Consider the following 19,426-nt stretch of genomic DNA (forward strand, 5'->3'; position numbering starts at 1 on the left):
GAAGGTTGTGTAGAGATAAGGAGAGGATAGGGATGGATTCTCCTCTTCTTTGTTATTTTGTTTCTTTTGTTTCTTTTCTTTTTTTTTCTTTTACAGCCACACCTGTGGCATATGGAAGTTCCCAGGCTAGGGGTCCAATCCGAACAGCAGCTGCCGACCACAGCCACAGCCACAGCCACAGCAATGCCAGATCCAAGCCATGTCTGTGACCTATATTCACGGCTATTCTGAATCCACTGAGGAAGGCCAGGGATGGAACCTGCATCCTCGTGGATACTAATCGAGTTCTTAACCCACTGAGCCACAATGGGAACTCCTATACTTTTGTTATTTTTGCCTTCCAGTATCAATTTCCTCTTCCTATGATAATAGCACCTTGATTTTCTTTTGAAGATGTTTCCTCTTCCTAGCCCACCGGTGTGTGGTTCACCCCTTTCTCTTGGCCACAGTGGTTGCTTCAGAGATAAACCAGGGGCCCAAGCCATGAGATTCAATTTCTGATCTTCTGAGACTCTCCTGGGAGAGAGAAGCACCCTCTGCGCTGGTGTGAAGGGGGTAGGATGTGAAATTGTTAGCGGTTGGGGGCTCTCCTGCATTACATGGGATGTGTCTGCCTAAATGTAGCCAGTCCAGATGAAAACAGGGCAGGAAATGGAGAGAGGTCAAGTTTGATGTCCTTATCCAGGCTCTGATGACAGTGACGCTCCTGTACCTTTTCATGGTGGGAGCCACAAATATCTCACATTTCATCTGAGACCATGGTTGGATTTCTGAAATGCAGCCGAGAATCCTGTAGTCACGATGAGCTACGGGCAATGCATAAACACCTCCGTGTGCTCGGCTACGCTTGGTGCCTGCAGCTTTCCTTATCAAAGGGTGTCAGCGGCTTTCCCTGAAACCCCGATCTTTCGGGCATCAACACAGCAAAGGGAAGACCTAGCTGAAGATGTTCCATTGTTTCTTTGGCTTGGCTTCCAAGTCCTGAGAGAACTTGACCTACAGCCCATCACTAGCACACTGCTAAGTACACAAACCCTGCCTACTCCCCTGGAAGGGTCTGCCTGAGGTCCGTGCTGCCACTCAGGTATTGCCAGCGGCCTGGAGGGCACTCAGGTGTCCCCTTCACTCTCCGCTTCAGTGGATGGGCCCGTGTCTGACACCCCGGGATACCCTAGGTCATAGAGCAGGGTGGGGGCACAGCAGATTCACGACCTACAGTTACCTCTCCTGCCTTTTCTATTAGGAAGGTTCGTATCTTATCATCCCACCAACTTTGAAGTCACAACTCCTCCTCAGCCTCTGACACAGCATAGAGCAGACGTAGATGCTCAGAGAAGCTTGATGCGTCTGAGGGCTCGCCATGTGTACGTGGGGGAGGTAGGTGCCGGGGGTAGGGGCGGGGCAGGGCATGACGATGACTCCAGCACACATCTGCCCACTAGAGGAGGCAGAGCTGGGGGCGGGGGCGGTGCTCCTTGAGTCGGCTGCCAATCCTGGGGCCATCTGACTTGGCAAACAGTGGCTTCTATTTCCCACTCATCTGTTGGAAGAATCACATGAGCCCCTAAGATTTTTTTTTTTTTTTGCTCCTGACAGAAAGTACTGTTTCTTACCATAGGACACTTGGCTTTCTTCATTTCACAAAAGCAGCAGCGAAATGGCTGTGGAATAAAATTGTGAACTTTGCCTGATGGTTGTTGCTAAGGCAGCAAACCCTAAAACAGGGGCTGGTGCTGATAAATACTGAGTCAAATAAGGGCTGGTATGGGTACAACAGGTGCTGACGGCAGGTTCTGTCTGATGAACATTTTGTTGCCAGTAACTCCACTCTGTATTTATAGCACGACATGATTTTATGGAAAGCATCTGATGGAATATTATACAGAAAGTTCATGCAAAGTGATTTCTAAAAAGACTATAACCTTGATAGACTGTTAAGCAATAAAGCAGGTTAAAATACACAGTTTGTATGTATGAAATTATAGGTATGTATATATACACAGACATATATATATATATACACACACACACACATTTATCTATATCTATACCTGCATACTTAACACACACACACACAAATTAATAGGAAATGCCAAGAACTAATAGCGGTTTCCATTAGGTCATGAAATCATAAGTGATTTGGGTTTTCTTCTTTTGTATTTCCAAATGCTTTATCATGATTTCGTACTACTTTTCTCCATGACTATATATTTTTTGATTAGTAATATGAAGACAAAATTGTTTTTAAAAAGTAATGAAATGTATTTTAAAATGTAATGAGTCCATTGTGGCTCAGCGGGTTAAGAACCCAACATAGTGTCTGTGAGAATGTGGGTTTGGATCCCTGGCCTTGCTCAGTGGGTTAAGGATCCAGTGTTGCCACAAGCTGTGGCTTAGATCATAGACACAGCTCAGATCCAGCATCGTTGCAAGCTTTGATGTAGGTTATAGAGGCAGCTCGGATCTGGCGTTGCTGTGGCTGCGGTGTAGGCCAGCAGGCGCAGCTCTGATTCGACCCCTAGCCTGGGACCCTCCATATGCCACGGGTGTGGCCATAAAAAGAAAACAAATATAATGAATTGAGGCCTATGCATGATAATAACGTGTTTGATGATGTCACATGTGGTCATGTCACAAATACCCCCATTTTAGAGTCTCTCCAGCCTGTTTATGGTCATCCAGGAAGCTAACGGGAGGATTGGGAATTAAGTGTGGGAATTTTGAGGATCTCTCTTTTCCTGAGAGCCTTCGCCCAGGTGCCGAGGAAGACAGACACCGATGTCACTTATTTCATGGCGTGCGTGTCGTTTGGGGGGACAGGCTGGAGGGACAGGTTGGAAGCTGCCAGGTACGTCTTCCAGAAGCATCTCCAGCAGCTCTCGTGGTTCCCACCTGGGGTGGGAAGGAGGGGGAGTCTGATTCGTCAGAGGCCTCATGAATACTGGTTGCCAGCTTGTTGTCCTTCAGAGCAACTGTTCAGCTTTGTTCTTTGTGTTACGCTGGGATCCACTCGTTCACTGGCACAGAGAAACTGAGTGTTTCCACTTGATACATGGCTCTGTGTCAATCTGCTGGTACGTTTACTTATCAGCATCTTTGCTAGAAGGTCTGTATGCAAAAGATAATGTGGCAGAAGAAATGAATTCAGGAGTTCCTGTCATGGCACAGTGGTTAATGAATCCACCTAGAAACCATGAGGTTGTGGGTTTGATCCCTGGCCTTGCTCAGTGGGTTAAGGGTCCAGCGTTGCCGTGAGCTGTGGTGTAGGTTGCAGACGTGGCTCGGATCCCGAGTTGCTGTGGCTCTGGCGTAGGCTGGTGGCTACAGCTCCGATTGGACCCCTAGCCTGGGAATCTCCATATGCCGAGGGAGTGGCCCTAGAAAAGGCAAAAAGACAAAAAAAAAAAAAAAAAAAAAAAAGAAATGAACTCAGGTAGGGGCAGTGGGGGGATGTGCAGTTGTATTATTCCATCTTCTCAGACCAGGTTTTTTTTTGTTTTTTTTTGTTTTTGTCTTTTTAGGGCCACACTTGTGGCATATGGAAGTTACCAGGCCAGGGGTCAAATCAGAGCTGTAGCCTCTGGCCCACACCACAGCCACAGCAATTCAGGATCTGAGCTGTGTCTGCAACTTACACCACAGCTCATGGCAACGCTGGATCATATAACCTACTGAGTGGGGCCAGGGAATGAACCTGAGTCCTCATAGGTACTCGTCAGGTTCCTTACCACTGAGCTACAATGGGAATTCTGCCAGACCAGGGATTTTGATGAGAGGCGAGCATGCTCTCAGAGTGGTCAGGGTTAGCCAGAAGAACAGGCTGTCTTGGAGATGAGCCACTCTGAACCATCAAAGGAACCTGGAGCCTCCTCCAGATTCACCCAGAACCTCAGTGACTTATGCTGCCCCTCCAAGGTAAAACCCAGATGCTCCTGGGGAGACAGATGGCGGAAGAGGACAGAGGGAACCAGGCGGGGAAGGAGTTAGGGAGGCAGAGAGGGAAGATTATTTTCTTTCCTCCTTTCTCCCTCCCCTTCCTTCCTTCCTTTCTCTCTCTCTCTTCGGCCAAACACGTACTCTGCAGTTTTCCAGAGTGTACAGTTTCCAGGAGGAAGGCTGGAGGGGCCTAGAGAATACGATGCAAAATGTGATTTTTATAAATAATTATTTACATGTCATTGTATTTCGTTTTCAAAGTTCCTATGTGCCTCTATTCTTGAGGGACTGTCCAGTTATTTAATGAAATGGAATAAATTAAGTCCCATAAATCAAGTCTCACATTGCATCTGGCTGTTCAGATATAATTATTCAGAATTAATTGTTATCAATATTATTAAAGAACACATATAAATTTTAGAGTTTATGAGACATTTGCATAAGCAGTATCTCATTTAATACAGCAAGCCTATGAAGCGGGGGTTAGCCATGCTTGGCAAATGAGGAGAGTGAGGCTCAGAAGAGGAGATGCTTTCAAAACCACATCTAATAAGAGGGAGAACTGGGGTTTTTAACCCTGCATTTCTTACTGTCAGCCCAATATTCTTTCCGTGTTTCCATTCTCCTCTTCCTTTACCTCTTGGGCTCAAAATTAACTCTCTCGGGATTCCTATCGTAGCTCAGCAGAAACAAAGCCGACTAGTATCCATGAGGATTTGGGTTTGATCCCTGGCCCCACTAAGTGGATTTTGGATCTGGTGTTGCCATGAGCTGTGGTGTAGGTCGCAGACTCAGCTCAGATCCTGCGTTGCTGTGGCTGTGGCGTAGGCCAGCAGCTACAGCTCCAATTCAACACGTAGCCTGGGAATTTCCATAAGCCGCATCTGTGGCCCTAAAAAGCCAAAAAAAAAAAAAAAAAAAACCAACTCTCCTCTGGCTAGCCAGATAGGGCAGCCTTTCTAGGCATGGAATTGGTGGTTCAGAGCTTAAGGCAGCTTCCACTTCCCTCTGCCTATCCTGTTGATTTGCAGATATCAGGACGGTGGGAATAGGGAAAGCATAGGGTACTCCAGTTGTAGACACACTACCTTATCCATCAGTTTAATAGGCGCTTACTAAATAGTGACTCTATGCCAAGCACTGTAGATCTTAAATGCCGGCTGGGAGAGTTTGGATAATGCTTTATCTAGGGTGAAGCTTGTTAACTGAAATGCTGAGTTGGTTTCATAGGGCGAGGTAGTGGAGAGTTACAGTTTACAGTTTGAGATTTAAGAATTTTAGATCTTGGGAGTTCCCATTGTGGCCCAGCGGAAACGAATCCAACTAGCATCCATGAGGAGGCAGGTTCGATCCCTGGCCTCGCTTAGTGGGTTAAGGTTCCAACGTTGCTGTGACTGTGGTGTAGCTCACAGACGCAGCTGGGATCCTGCGTTGCTGTGGCTGTGGTGTAGGCTGACAGTTGTAGCTCTGATTCGACCCCTAGCCTGGGAACTTCCATACGCTGCAGATGTGGCTCTAAAAAGACAAAAAAAAAAAAAAAAAAAAAAAAAAAATTTTTAGATTGTCGGTCTACCTAAAGATGTCACCAGATTTCTGTCCCCTGGGATTCAATAAAAAATGACTGTTAAAAATACCAGTTGCCAGCTTGGAATACCCAAGTGGCAGGTCTGTGGCCTCCCCAATGGCAAGAACAGAGATCATTTTTCTTGAGTTAAAGTCTTTGAAAGTAGCAGTAATGGACTCAGGAAGGCAAACCTGGAAAAAGCTAGTGTTAAGACCAGCGTGAACGTGGTATTATTTTCTATAATGAAAGAGTCTAAATATAGCCTCCATGATTATATATCATCACCCAGGCAGCGTTTCCCTCCTGAGCTTCCTCATGTCTTTCACAAACACGACCCGTTCCATGTCTCACCTTTTCACAGCTTCATTAGAGGGGCTGGTGGAATTGAATCTGCCATGAACAAATCCAGGAGGCTGGTTTCTTTTTAAATCCCCCTCAAGGCAGGCACAGGTGCTGGCCTGGCAGGTAGTAATCGGCTGTAGGCCCTGTGCTTTGTAGGTTCAGCCTCTTTAGAAACACGAGGTATTCACAGACACCTAGCATTAACCCATGTGTCAGGGGGTTAACTTTTGTGTTCCCTAAAAAGAGACATTGAAATCCTGACCCCCCACAACCTCAGAAGGGGACTTTATTTGGAAGTCGGGTCTTCACAGATGCAGTGAAGTTAAGACGAGGCCCTGACGATAGGCCAAAATTTGATATGACCGCAGGGAAACGTGGACAGGGACTAGAAAAGGAGACCGTGTGAAGGTGGGGACACACAGGGCGAAGGTCATGTGGTAACAGATGCAGAGACTGGAAGACCAAGGACTGTCAACGATTCCAGAAGCTGCAAGAGGCAAGGAAGGACTCTCCCCTTCCTTTAGAGGGATCGTGGCCCTGCTGACATTTCTTTTTTTCTTTTGGCCACCCACCGCACATGCAGTTCCTGGGCCAGGGATCAGACCCGAGCCGCAGTTGTGGCACCGCCAGATCCTTAACCCACTGTGCCAGGTCGGGGCTCAAACCTGTGTCCCAGAGCTCCAGAGACACCGCAGTTCCTGTTGCGCCACAGCAGGAAGTTCCCTGCTGATAACTTGATTTTGGACTTCCAGCTGCCAGCACAGTGAGAGAATAAATTTCTCACAAAAGATAATATGAAAAAAAGAATGTATATATATGTATGACTGGGTCACTTTGCTGTACAGCAGACATGGACAGAACATGGTGAATCAACTGTAATAAAAAACTTCAAAAAATGAATTAGGGAATTCCCACCGTGGCGCAGTGGGTTAAGGATCCAGCTTTGTCTCCGCGGCAGCTGGGGTTGCCGCTGATGCTCGGTTCGATCCCTGGGACAGGAACTTCCATATGCCACGGGTGTGGCCAAAAACAAAAGGAAAAAAAAAATTTAAAAAGTAAATTAAAATTTCTTTTGATTTAAGCCACCCAGTTCGTGGTACTTGTTATGTCAGCCCTAGGAAACACATGCGTCATTCCCTTTGCCAGTGTTTATCTGTCTTCAGCTTCATCTCCTTGTGTCCTTGTATCCTGTTGGGTTAACGTAGCCAGTTACTGAGGTATTTGCAGTTGTTGGTGGCATTGAGGGCTGTGTGGGAGGTGCTGAGCACTGCATGTTCTGTCAAGGGACCTTGTCTGGCAGGTCACCCTCCAGTGTGGCAAGGGAGGAGAGTTAGCGAAAGGAGGCCACACAGAGATGCAGACGGGGGTTAGGGAACTAACAGGTGGTGGGGGAAGACTTCTACCAACTGGGGTTCGCAATAGAGGGGGGCTGGTCCTTAGTCCGAAGGAGGAGGAAGGGACAGTCACCAGAGGCAGGGAGAGCAGTAGCCGTGGCTGCAGGAAGTGTCTGCCTAGTAGGATCAGCATGTCAGGGAGGGAGCCTGGGGATAAATACCGGCTCTTACTCTTCTCCCACCTCTGGTTGGTGTTAACGTCACCGAGCCAGAAGCTGGAGGATGAGCCCTGTGGATGCAGCCTAGGGAGGTCAGCCTCTCTGGGCTGCAAAGGAGGGCGAAGCAGGGAAGAGAGCGAGGCTCCTAGGAAGGCGTGGGGGCCGGATGGGGCACAGACAGAGGCTGATGGGCCGGGCTGGTTGCTGGCAGCCTTCCCCGCTCCTGCTTCGTCACCCACTGTGCCTCTCTCAGCCCCACACGTGTCACACGGCACTCCTCGCCCTCCCTGAATTTGCCATTCAAACCTCTGTGTTCTACTTAAACTCTCTGTAGAATCTTCCTCGCTTCCATTCGAATCCAACCCTCCTTGAGCCATGTGGTTGGGATTAATCGTTCCTGACTTGCTTACGTGTCTGCCAGGGTACTTCTTTTCCTGTTGCCCTCGGCTGTAGCTAGTTGCTTTCCCTCCAGATTGTATGCTTCTCAAGAGTAGCCACTGAATTTTATCCACTTCTGTGTCCCCATGACTCCATCCCACAGGCCCTGACACAGAGGATTCCTTTTTTTTTTTTTAAATTTTTAAATTATAGTTGATTTACAATGTTCAGCCATTTCTGCTGTGCAGCAAAGTCACCCAGTGACATATATATATTCTTCCTCTCACATTATCCTCCATCATGTTCCATCACAAGTGACCAGACAGTGGATTCTTAATAACTGGTGGCCAGTGGATGACTGCTATTCAGATCCTACCATATGGGTCATTGAGAGGCTGGTCTTGAAGTATGTATCATAGCTTCAGAATTCCGGATCTTCCTTCAGTAGCGCTAAAAGTGCCAAAAAGATGGTTTAGTTCCCAAAGCAGTAGCCTCTGGGACGTCAGACAGGGAAACGCAGCTGTACTCCCATTTCATGTTGTTCCTGTGGCTTGTGTCTCATGGCCTCAACTTGAAATTTCAGTTGGGAACTCGAAACACAACCAAAATAGTTTCTTCTGTGTCACCCGATAATAAGGCTTTGGAAACCCTTCATTTTGACGTAAACATGTCTCTTGAAAATCAACTCTGCTACAAAGTGGGGCTAATTCAACTGCCACTCATGCAGAGGTAGTTGTAAGGATGCCTTGAGATGGGACAGTTTTAGACTCTCCCATATGTCAACAAGTGAAGCGTTTCATTCATTTAAAAAATGTAAATAAATGCAGCTGCATCTGGCGGATCCGGACAATGCAAGTGAGATCGTGAGGGCGCTCAGCCAAGAGGGAAGTTGCTAAGTTGAGAGACACCCGGCTCTGAGGATAATTTAAGGAGCATCAATAAATATATTTAGAAAACTCATGCAGCAAAACTCATACCTCCAGCTCATCTTTTCTTCCACTCTGTGAGCTAGCTGAATTCATTACGACAGCTTAAGAACAACAAATAAAGAACTGGCTGCTTACCAAACATCAAATGCTAAGAAGTCACAGGCATTGAACATGCATGTTGAACTTCTCCATTGCTATACTTAAAATAATTATATAACTTCACATTTCCCCTGGGAATCTTGTGTTGAGTATTGCACTGTTCAACTTTCAAAATCTAGATTTCTAGAAATCAACTTGAAAGTCTGTTTGTTTGAAGCTATCATGCATTTGCTCCTAAAATGCCCTTATAAATTTCACTAGGCAGCCAGGCTGGCTCACTAAAACCATTTAAGCTTAGAATACTGATGCCGTATTGTTTATTTGCAAGGTAAATTAGTAAAAAATATTTGCACTGCAATATCAGCATTTTTGTAAGTAATTTAATCTCTCATCCCTGACATTCATTAAGAAAGGTTTGCATTTTTACTAAATGATAATGCCTGTGGGAAAATAGATTTCATTAGGGGAGGATGAAAATACAGATTGGTACTGTAGTGGAAAGCCTGAAGGGAAATTTGGGCTCTTTCCCAGGTTTTTTAACTTGATGCTCCTGGTCCTTTTTTTTTTTTTTTTTTTTTTTGTCTTTCTGTCTTTTATAGGGCTGTACCCACAGCATCTGGAGGGTCCCAGGCTAGGGGTCTAATTGGAGCTGTAGCCACTGGCCTGCACCACAGTCACAGCAACTCGGGATCCGAGCCACGTCTTCGATCTACACCACAGCTCACGGCAATGCAGGATCCTTAACCCACTGAGCGAGTCCAGGGATCAAACCCGCAACCTCATGGTTCCTAGTCGAATTCATTAACCACTGAGCCATTATGGGAACTCTGCTCCTGGTTCTTTGTGACATTACATTTTATTTCTAAATGTCGGGCTTCCCTTTTTTCTCATATGGATGTGTCACTGGCCCTGTTTTAAACCTATCATTCCTGATTAGGGTCATTTTTATTTTATTTTTTTTTTGTTTTTTGACTTACAAATGAAAGAAAAAGGGGACAAAAGGGAGAGACATTTTCCAGAGGTAATTGAATAGAAATTACATGAGAGGAAAGAGGGAAAAGAGGCTCTTAAGACGGGTATGTGTGCCCAGGAAAAATAAATTTCCCCTCTTGGTAAATTGAGCTGAGTCAGCAAAAATGTAAGATTTCTTACCCCCCCCCCACACACACCTTAAAGAGGAAAAGAGGTGTTCATTACATGTGATGGTTCCCTGCCATCAGGAATGGCAATGGGCCATGCTGCTGCCTCCTGAAAGGCAGGGACCATCACAGATACGAGCTCAGAAAGGACACTGTGTGCCACTGGCTCTTCTTTTTTATGGAGCATTCAGACATTGGTTGTTTGTAACTTTGAGATTTACTGCTCTCTCGTGTTAACCACCTGGGATTTTATAATCGTGATTTATTTCTCTTTCATTTCCCATACAGAGTAAACTACTATATTCTGGGTTTTTTTTGGCCGTGCCTCTGGCATGCGGACGTTCCTGTGCTAGGGATGGCCCCCAGGCCACAGCAGTGACAATGCCAGGTCCTTAACCACTAGACCACCAGAGAACTCTGCATAACCTGTTTTCAAAGAACGGCATCTCCCTGTCATTCTCCGTCACCATCACCTCCAGTCCAACTTGCCACCACTGTGTAGGTAATACTTTGATCAGACTTTTCTCCAGCCGAGAAAAATTCAGTGGTTGCTCATTTTCTTCACAGGTGGAAACTTTTCTGCCGAGTGTCTGGGTTCTTCATAACCGGGCCTCACCCTTCCTAGCCCAGCTCACGCCTCCTCCACTTCCTATCAGATCCCTCTACTCTGATTCGGCCAGAGTCCTTCCTGTTCTTACAAAATGCCACAACCGTTGCAGCTTCTGTGCATAATCAGCTCGTGTTTTCCTTCTTGTACATCCTTTTTCTCCCCTAGCTATCTAAATCCCACCTGTGTATCGCTTCTCGGCCTTTTGGCTAAGATCAAGTGTACATCCCACCTGTATGTTGGAAATAATGTTTGGGGGGGGGATCTGTTCTACTTACAATCATTTTAGGCACATGAGACCCCATCAGTGATGTTTGTATTACATGACCCTGTCTTCCCAGCTATAGCCTTGACTGGACTAAGAGAGTATATTTGACCCCAAATGGACAGATTCGCTTTCCTAGGAATTTGGAAGTAGAACTGAAAATCAGGGCGTTCCTGTTATGGCTTAGCGGAAACGAACCTGACTAGTATCCACGAGGTTGTGGATTTGATATCTGGCCCCATTCCATGGGTTAAGGATCCAGTGTTTCTGTGAGCTGGGGTGTAGGTCACAGACTTGGCTTGGATCCTATGTTGCTGTGGCTGTGGTGTAGGCGGCAGCTGAAGCTCTGATTTGACTCCTCACCTGGAAACTTCCATATGCCGCAGGTGCAGCCCTAAATTAAAAAAAAAAAAAAAAAAAAAAAAAAAAAAGAACTGAAAACCAGTCTGAGGGTCTGGATCTGGAACATGTAAGCTCAGAAACTACGGGTCAACCACCGTCTCTTCCATGGAAGCCTAATGGTGGAAAGAGAGGGTAGGCACTCTTAGGGTTCTTGGTAGAAAACAACAGAAACCAACTCTGGTTGACTTGGGCACAAAACGTTTACTTCGAGGATATCATGCAGCTCCTGGAATTGAGAGGTTAGAGAACCAGGTTTGGACAATGGACAGGGACCAAGGGAAACGAGGCAGCCAGAGACAGCCAAGGTGTCTGCCCAGAGCCCATCTGGTTAGAACAGGATTCATGCATCACTCTTATGGGGCAATATAGCGGCCGCCATGATCTTCCTAAAATTTAACTCAGATTATGACCCTCTCTTGCTGTTACATAATAGTGTCTTTGGTCTTTGTCCCAGGTTCCTGACGTGGAGCTTCTAAAAACTCTTTAAAACGCTTAGAATTTCCCAAGCATTAGGAATGCTGTTGTGCACAGTGGGTCTTGATCGTTTATGCTAATGAGATGGCTCGGGATGGGAGTCATCTGGACCCCAAAGCTCTGGACACCGAGGCTTAGGTGAGCATCTGGGATTGGTGAACACACGTGTGTGCTGGGAGGGTGACACATCCAGGTTCCCTGGGGAGAAGCATGGAAGCCCTGCATTGGGGAAGCTCCCAAACCATGCCCTGTGGGGCTCTTCATTTGGCTAGTCCTGATTTGCTTCTTTTGTTTGTTTGTTTGTTTTTTAGGGCAGCACCCACGGCACATGGAAGTTCCCAGGCTGGGAATTGAATTGGGGCTGCAGCTGTTGGCCTACACCACAGCCACAGCAACTCAGGATCCAATCCATGTCTGTGACCTACACCTTACCCACTGAGCAAGGCCAGGGATCGAACCGTTGCCCTCCTGGATACTAGTTGGCTTTGTTACCACTGAGCCATAACGGGAACTCCCCTGATTTGCATCTTCTATAATAAAACTCTAAGTATAGTGCTTTCCTGAGTTCTGTGAGTTGTTCTAGTGAATTGTTGAATTTGAGGGAGTCATAGGACCCCCTGAATTTTCAGCCAGTTGTTCAGATCTGTGGGTGGCCTCAGGACCCCTGAACTTGCAGCTTGCATCTGAATTAATGCCAGTCTTCTCAGGGGCCATGGGGTCTGTGCTGACCCTGGGTGGTTGGCGTCAGCATTGTTTTGCCGTATTCTACCTGCTTGGCACTTCCAACTGGCTTTTGTTAAACCAGAGTAAACTAAGTCTTCACTGTGGCTTCTCCAGACCTGACCCCTGCTGCCTCTCCAGCCCCATCTCCTGCTGCTTTTCTCCACAGTCACTGCACTGCAGCCGCAATGGCCTTTTTTCCTGCCCCTCATCCACACCAAGCTGGCTCCTTTTCAGGGCCTGGCACTTGCTGTTCCCTCTGCCTAGAATGCCTTTCCTCCAGATCTTTACATGGATTTCTCTGCGGGTAAAAGCGCTGTTGGTCTTGTTCATCTCTGTACCCGTGACCTAGAACAGTAACTCGATTGGTTGACCGACCGTAGACTCATTGGTCATGTAAGAGACCCAGGGGATCTGTTCATTGTAGTTCTGCAACCTACAGGGTCAAATCTGAGCTCTGATGTCTTAGCTAGATTGGCTCCATGGCTATAAGAGGCAAGAGATTCTCTCTATCTCTTTCTTTTTAATGGCTCCACCTGCAGCATATGGAAGTTCTTGGGCTGGAGTTGAATGGGAGCTGCAGCTGCAGGCCTTCGCCACAGCTACAGTAACACGTGATCCAGGCCGCATCTGTGATCTATGCTGCCACTTGGGGCAACGCCAGATCCTTAACCCACTGAACGAGCTCGGGGATCGAACCTACATCCTCACGGAGGCAATGTAGGGCCCTTACCCTGCAAGCTACAATGGGAACTCCAGAAGATTCTCTTTTGGTATTATAGAAGCTTTATGGTTCTTTAACCTTGCTAGCTGAGATGGTAAAGCCCTGAGCTTGTCTTTTTTTTTTTTTCCTGCAACCTCACCAGGTGTTCAGATGCAGCCAGCCCATCCAGAGCGTTTATATGTATTATTCCCACCAAAATGGTCAATTACAGCCACCAGTTGGTCTCCTCAAGGCTTGCCTCCCATCAGTGCTTCATCCCAAGCAGCCAGGGTGACAACTTAAGTAACGTTTGCCACTGCATACCGTGGAGACCAGTATCCCATTTCTTCTGGCATTAAGGTGGTCACTGATTTAAGCCAGGTCAGCTCAGGTAACCGATCCAGAGTCCCGTCTTGGAGTCAGTCTCTGGGGGCTGTTTTAGGAGCTGAGCATTAATTTACCTGGAGAGGCAAAAACTACTCTTTGTTTTTTAAGCAGAGAGAATTTAACCTAGGAAATTGGCGACAAAGGTCTTGGAACAGGGGAGAGCAAAAAGGGGGAGGCCGAGCTGGCAATCTGAGGCAGCGCTCCACCTCTAAGGTTGGGTGCCAGGGAGAACACGGTGTTACTGGAGCCCACGGCTGCGACTGCCGCTCTGGAACCGGCTGCCAGGAGTCCAAGAGCCCTCACCGGTTCCTGCCACTGCTGCTGCTGCCACTGCCGTTATTGCTTCTGTCACTGTTGTCACCGCCCCTGTTGCTGATGCTGCTGCCAGAATCAGGGGAAAAGGATGGCTTCTCCCTTTCCCCTATTTTCCAGCCTCCTCCCAGTGCCTCCCACTGGCAGAACCAGCTGGCGAGGGAGGCTGGGAAATGTGGCCTTCAGGTGTCTGGTCCTGATGCTGGAGAGGAAGTGGAGCAGGGTGGGTGTTGGCTGAGAGTCCCAGCTTCTGTAAGGCACAGGCTCGAGATTCACTGCCGGGCAAGCCCTGTGTATTTTTCAGGCTTCCTTTCTTGGTCATAAATGCATTTTCTTGTATTATGTTTTAAAAGTTTAACCATTTTTTTGGTCTTTCATAGTTTTGAGTCTTTTTTTTTTTTCCTTTCATCTTTAGATCCAGTCTACGTGGCACTAACGTTTATGACTGGTGTGAGAGGAAGGTTCAGTTTTTCGCCTTATGTGGATCCAACCGGCCCAGTACCTTTCCTGGAAAAACTATCTTTCTCCCATTACTCTGATATTTATGCGGAAGCCATGCTTCTCTTGGGCTGTCTCCTGTCAGTGCCTGAGTGCAGAGAGGGTGCTAAAGCCTCATTTCTGTCCCATGTGGGGTTCCTTTAATGAGGTCCTTGGCTTGGAGACTACCCATTGGTCAGCTGAGATTTTCTCAGGACTGCACGGTGGTCAGAGGCTCCTCCCACCCCATCTTCCTCCTCCTCTCACAGGGTGGGCCTGCACTGCGGCCCAAGGCTCTCCTGCGGCTCCCTCGCTCTTTATCCTGCACATGTGTCTGCCCAGCCTCACCCCGCCCTCCAGTCAGCATCTTGCGTCTGATCCTCTCTTGGCCTCTGTGTCTTGGAGGGTCTGAACTGACAGGGTGGGTGGATCCTAGGGTAAGAGAGAGTCCTACTTCAGTTCCAGGTGACAAGAGACTGGGCTGAGTTCAGGGCAAAAGAGAGTGAATGAGGAGAGCGGACTGGAGGACTCTGGGAAACAAGAGTGGGTGGAAACTCCGCCTGGCAATGTGGAGAGAAGACGGCGGGAGAGGGGTTAAGACTGAGTGACTAAGACTGAGACTAAATCATTGTGTGGCGGAGGTGCAGCTCAGTGGCGGAACCATTGAGGATGTCAGTTCTGTGTGAATTACGGGATTTTTTTGTGATGAACAATGAATAGCAACGTTAGGTTCCATTTGAATTGAGTGTAACAGCTTACTGAGTATATTTGTACATCATTATCTCATTTACATTTACTCTTTTCTTTCTTTTTAGGGCTGCACCCGCGGCATATGGAGGTTCCCAGGCTAGGGGTCCAATTGGGGCTGCAGCTGCCGGCCCACACCACGGCCACAGCAATGCCAGGTCCCAGCCGCATCTTTGACCTACACCACAGCTCACGGCAACGCCGGATCCTTAACCCGCTGAGCGAGGTCAGGGATCGAACCCGCATCCTCATGGATCCTAGTCAGGTTCGTCACCGCTGAGGCCCGACAGGAACGCCCTCATTTACTCTTTAAGGGGGCTCCTGAGTGGGGAGAAGTGGGAAGCAGGTAAGGGAGGTCCTACTTGTCTCTCTTTTCCTGTGGCCTTTACTGCCAGCCCTCCCGCTCCAGACTCTGTCTTCATTTCTGTTTCCAAGGGCTGAAGCTTCAGTAGACGGAAACTGGTCAGGTTAGGCCATTTCTAGGCAAGGTCAAAGGTCAAGGTAGTGTGAGCAGGGGGCAAGCCTGTGTATGGTTGGGGAAGACCTTAAGGCCATGTGATGGAGATGGGGGAGGAGGGTCTGGGATACGCATTGATTTGACTGGGTGACACCATGTTTCGTACTTAGGAATGGTGACTTCACACAGGGAAGTGAAACATTGATTCTTAGGGGCCACTGTCAAGAAGGGGAGAGAGACATGATGGAAAGCAGAAAGGCACATGTCTATGCGAAGGGAAGACCTTTGGGGAAGGATTGGCAGAAGGACATGGTCTATTGAAACATTTAGATAGGGTTGCATGGTGCATGCGTGTGCATATGTGTGTGCATGTGTGTCTGTGTGTTCCAGCCTCAGATTGGATAATGAAAAAAAGAAGTAGGAGGAGGGAAGAGAAGTGTGAATGGGGGGTGGAATCAGAAAGATTCCAGAGCACTTTAAGATCCTTCAGACTGGCAGCCACTGCTGCAGGTTCAGTTAGCTGGTCCATATGAAGCATCTCCCATGGCTGCTGGGCTCTGCTGATGAGCCAGATGCTGTGTCTGGGAAGAAAGCTAGACTCTGAAGTTCCTTTCCATTCTAGGATTGGACAGACAGGTATTTATTTAAAAGAGCCAGATGGTTCAAGGGAGTTTCTAACTTTATACTGTTGGGTACCAGGTTTCAATCTAAATTTGCGCTCAGGCTTCCCGCGTTCCTGTTGGCCCTGGATTGAGAATAGCCTCTCATTTACCAGCCATATGGTCCCTCCATGTCTCTTCTGCTGAGTGGTGTCTTCATATATCTTCCCAAAGAGAGGACAGACTCTCAAACAAAACCTCTAAGGTGAAGATATATTTTTTTTTCCCAAGGGGATCTGCAGGCAGGACCCTAGGGAGGAACAGGTCCCCACACTGAAAGGGTCCATGTGATGTGAGCCATGTTTCTCTTTGATTTGATAGACTGGGCTCCCCTGAGCAGTCACATGTTGAGCTGTGCCCTATGTGGGGCGCTCCATGCCTGTGCTTCCAGATTTTGGTTTCTTAAAAGTTCTCTTTCTTAAAAAAATTTTTTTTTTATTAAAGTATAGTTGATTTACAATATCCTTTTTTTTTTTTTTTTCTTTCTAGGGCCGCACCCACGGCATATGGAGGTTACCAGGCTATAGGGGTCAAATGGGAGCTGTAGCTGCTGGCCTACACCACAACCATAGCAATGCGGGATTAGAGCTGCGTCTATGGCCTATAGCACAGCTCATGGCAACGCCAGATCCCTGACCCACTGAGTGAGGCCAGGGTTGGAACCCACATCCTCATAGATACTAGTTGGATTTGTTTCCCCTGCGCCACAAGGGGAACTTCTACAATGTCCTTTCAATTTCTGCTGTATAGCAAACTGACCCAGTCATACATATATATACATTCTTTTGGAAAGTTCTTTTTCTAAACGAGCAGGCTCTGGTACTAATTATCCATCATCTAGCATTGATAAATTTTATAAATGCCTGCTACGTGCAGGGCACAGGTGGCACAAAAAAGTAGAAGACACTAGAGTTTGCAATGGAATACTACTCAGCCATAAAAAAGAATGACATAATGCCATTTGCAGCAACATGGATGGAACCAGAGAATCTCATACTGAGTGAAATGAGTCAGAAAGACAAAGACAAATACCGTATGATATCACTTATAACTGGAATCTAATATCCAGCACAAATGAACATCTCCACAGAAAAGAAAACCATGGACTTGGAAAATAGACTTGTGGCTGCCTGATGGGAGAGGGAGGGAGTGGGAGGGATTGGGAGCTTGGGCTTATCAGACACAACTTAGAATAGATTTACAAGGAGATCCTGCTGAGTAGCATTGAGAATTATGTCTAGATACTCATGTTGCAACAGAAAAAAGGGTGGGGAAAAAATGTATACATGTAAGGATAACTTGATCCCCATGCTGTACAGTGGGGGAAAAAAAAAAAAGAACCAAAAAAAAAAAAAAAGACACTAGAGTTTGAACATATCCCTTGTTTTCTAAGATGACAGAAATAAGAGAACAATTTAGCCTTAACCATAAACAATAACCATTTTTAGAAAAGAATCCGTTGTTATTCCCATCAGGACCATGTCTGGATGGAAGAGGTAAAGCTGTCGGTCACCTGGGCTTGTTGAGACCTCAAGACACATCACACTACTAACTTTCTCTGCCTCCTACTCTCCACCTCGGTCACTGACAACCCAGCATTTTTATCCTGGTGAGATCAGGTCCCCATGAATGTCAAGGGCTAATTGGAAGAGAATGAGAAGTCACAGCATGGACCCATGGTGACTTGGCATCACCAAGTGGTTTGCTTTGGGGCTGGGGGTGCAGGTGTGAGTCTCAGGTGTTTCCTTCTAAGCACCAGATGGCTGAGCGGCCTCACTGCACCCTGCCTGCTGCCTGGCCCCTGCACCTGGGTGGCGTTAACCTGCTCTATTTGGCACCAGGATGCCCCTGTCTGTCAGGAGGAATAATTACAGCTGATACAAAGGTATGGTAATATATGGATGGATACAGCTCAGTTTGCTCCTTCACAGGTCTCTGGCTGAGAGAACCCTCAACAGCCTCAGTTCTAGACGGGGCGGGTGGGGTAGTTTAGGACTAAATACGTCCTGCACAGACATTCCTCCACCTCCCAGTCCTCCTCAGTCTCACCTAACAGATGCCCCAAGGCTGTGTGCACAGATTTAGAAATGAAAAGTCCAGTTTCTTCAATTCAGCAGCAGTTTTTCTCAGTAACAAGAGGCAGGCTGCCAAACTGGTAACCTTCCCCAGCAAAGACTTTGCAACGCTTGGGGGCGCCTCTCAGTATACTGTGTGTGTGTGTGTGTGTGTGTGTGTGTGTGTGTGTGTGTGTGTGTGTGTGTTCTAGGAGTCGTTGACTGAGTGTGTACATAGGAGGAGGCACAGTGCAAAGGATTTTTCTTGCAAAACGTTTAAACCAGTCTTGTGATCGTGGTTTAAGTTTGTGTGAACTGGAGTTTGGCACGTGCCATCTGCCTCTACCTGGATTGCATCATGAGCCACCAGAGCTGCTGACCCGCTGCGCCCCCTGAGCCGAGCTCAGCGTGAACACCACCAGGAGTGAGGCGCTCTGTGCTCTGGGAAACTGGAAGGGCAGGTCTTCATCTGAAGATAGATATTTTTAGGAGAAGATTTTTTGTGCCCAATTCTTGCCTCTCTGCATGTCTAGAAAAGCACTAAGATCCTCCTCCATGGTGATGTCTGCTCCTTCTAACTAGCAGTAACCGGCAGGAGACAGCAGCAAACTTTGTAAAATGTGTGCCCGGCTGCCCCCCCACCCCATATCCTATACATGGGCCTCTTTGGGGCGGTCCCTGGGCTGTAGAGAAGGGACAGAACAGAGGATGGCACAGTGAGCCGGGAGCCCTGAGGGCTGTGAAAACACGGGACCCCTGTCCTGCTAGCGGAGGTGCATCTCAAAGGAGCCATTCCAGTAAACCCCCACCTTTGCATCTTCCCCAGAAATGAGCTGAATTCCTTCGCTTGAGAAATCCGGCCTTCTGCAACCTTTTGTTCCTGCTACCTGCCTGTATATCCTGGCTCCCCCGTCGTCTCCCCGGAGGGGTTTCTCAGGGCTCCCTGAGATGCTGTCTCCCGGGCTTAAGTCCTAATTCTGCTCTAAATAAAACTGAACTCTCAGAGTTCCCGTCGTGGCTCAGTGGTTAACGAATCCGACTAGGAACCATGAGGTTGTGGGTTCGATCCCTGGCCTTGCTCAGTGGGTTAAGGTTCCAGTGTTGCCGTGAGCTCTGGTGTAGGTTGCAGACGCGGATTGGATCTGGCATTGCTGTGGCTGTGGTGTGGGCCAGCAGCAACAGCTGCAATTAGACCCCTAGCCTGGGAACCTCTACATGCTGTG

At 47.6% G+C, this 19,426-nt stretch overlaps 1 protein-coding gene and 1 long non-coding RNA gene across 3 annotated transcripts in view; both read left to right on the plus strand.

Annotated features, from left to right (window-relative positions):
• CNIH3 (cornichon family AMPA receptor auxiliary protein 3) overlaps positions 1–19,426 on the plus strand; it is a 208,091-nt gene that overhangs the window by 65,167 nt on the left and 123,498 nt on the right. The window lies entirely within an intron of this gene.
• LOC146398816 (uncharacterized) lies at positions 11,974–17,508 on the plus strand. The gene is made up of 2 exons (XR_014817459.1): positions 11,974–12,958; positions 13,653–17,508. It is a non-coding gene; the product is annotated as an uncharacterized LOC146398816 (long non-coding RNA).

This window comes from Sus scrofa, chromosome 10 (assembly GCF_054392235.1).
Source record: "Sus scrofa isolate SSC_HxYL_T2T_F1_AM1 chromosome 10, Sscrofa_HxYL_maternal_Yorkshire_Landrace_v2.0, whole genome shotgun sequence".
Classification (NCBI taxonomy): domain Eukaryota; kingdom Metazoa; phylum Chordata; class Mammalia; order Artiodactyla; family Suidae; genus Sus; species Sus scrofa.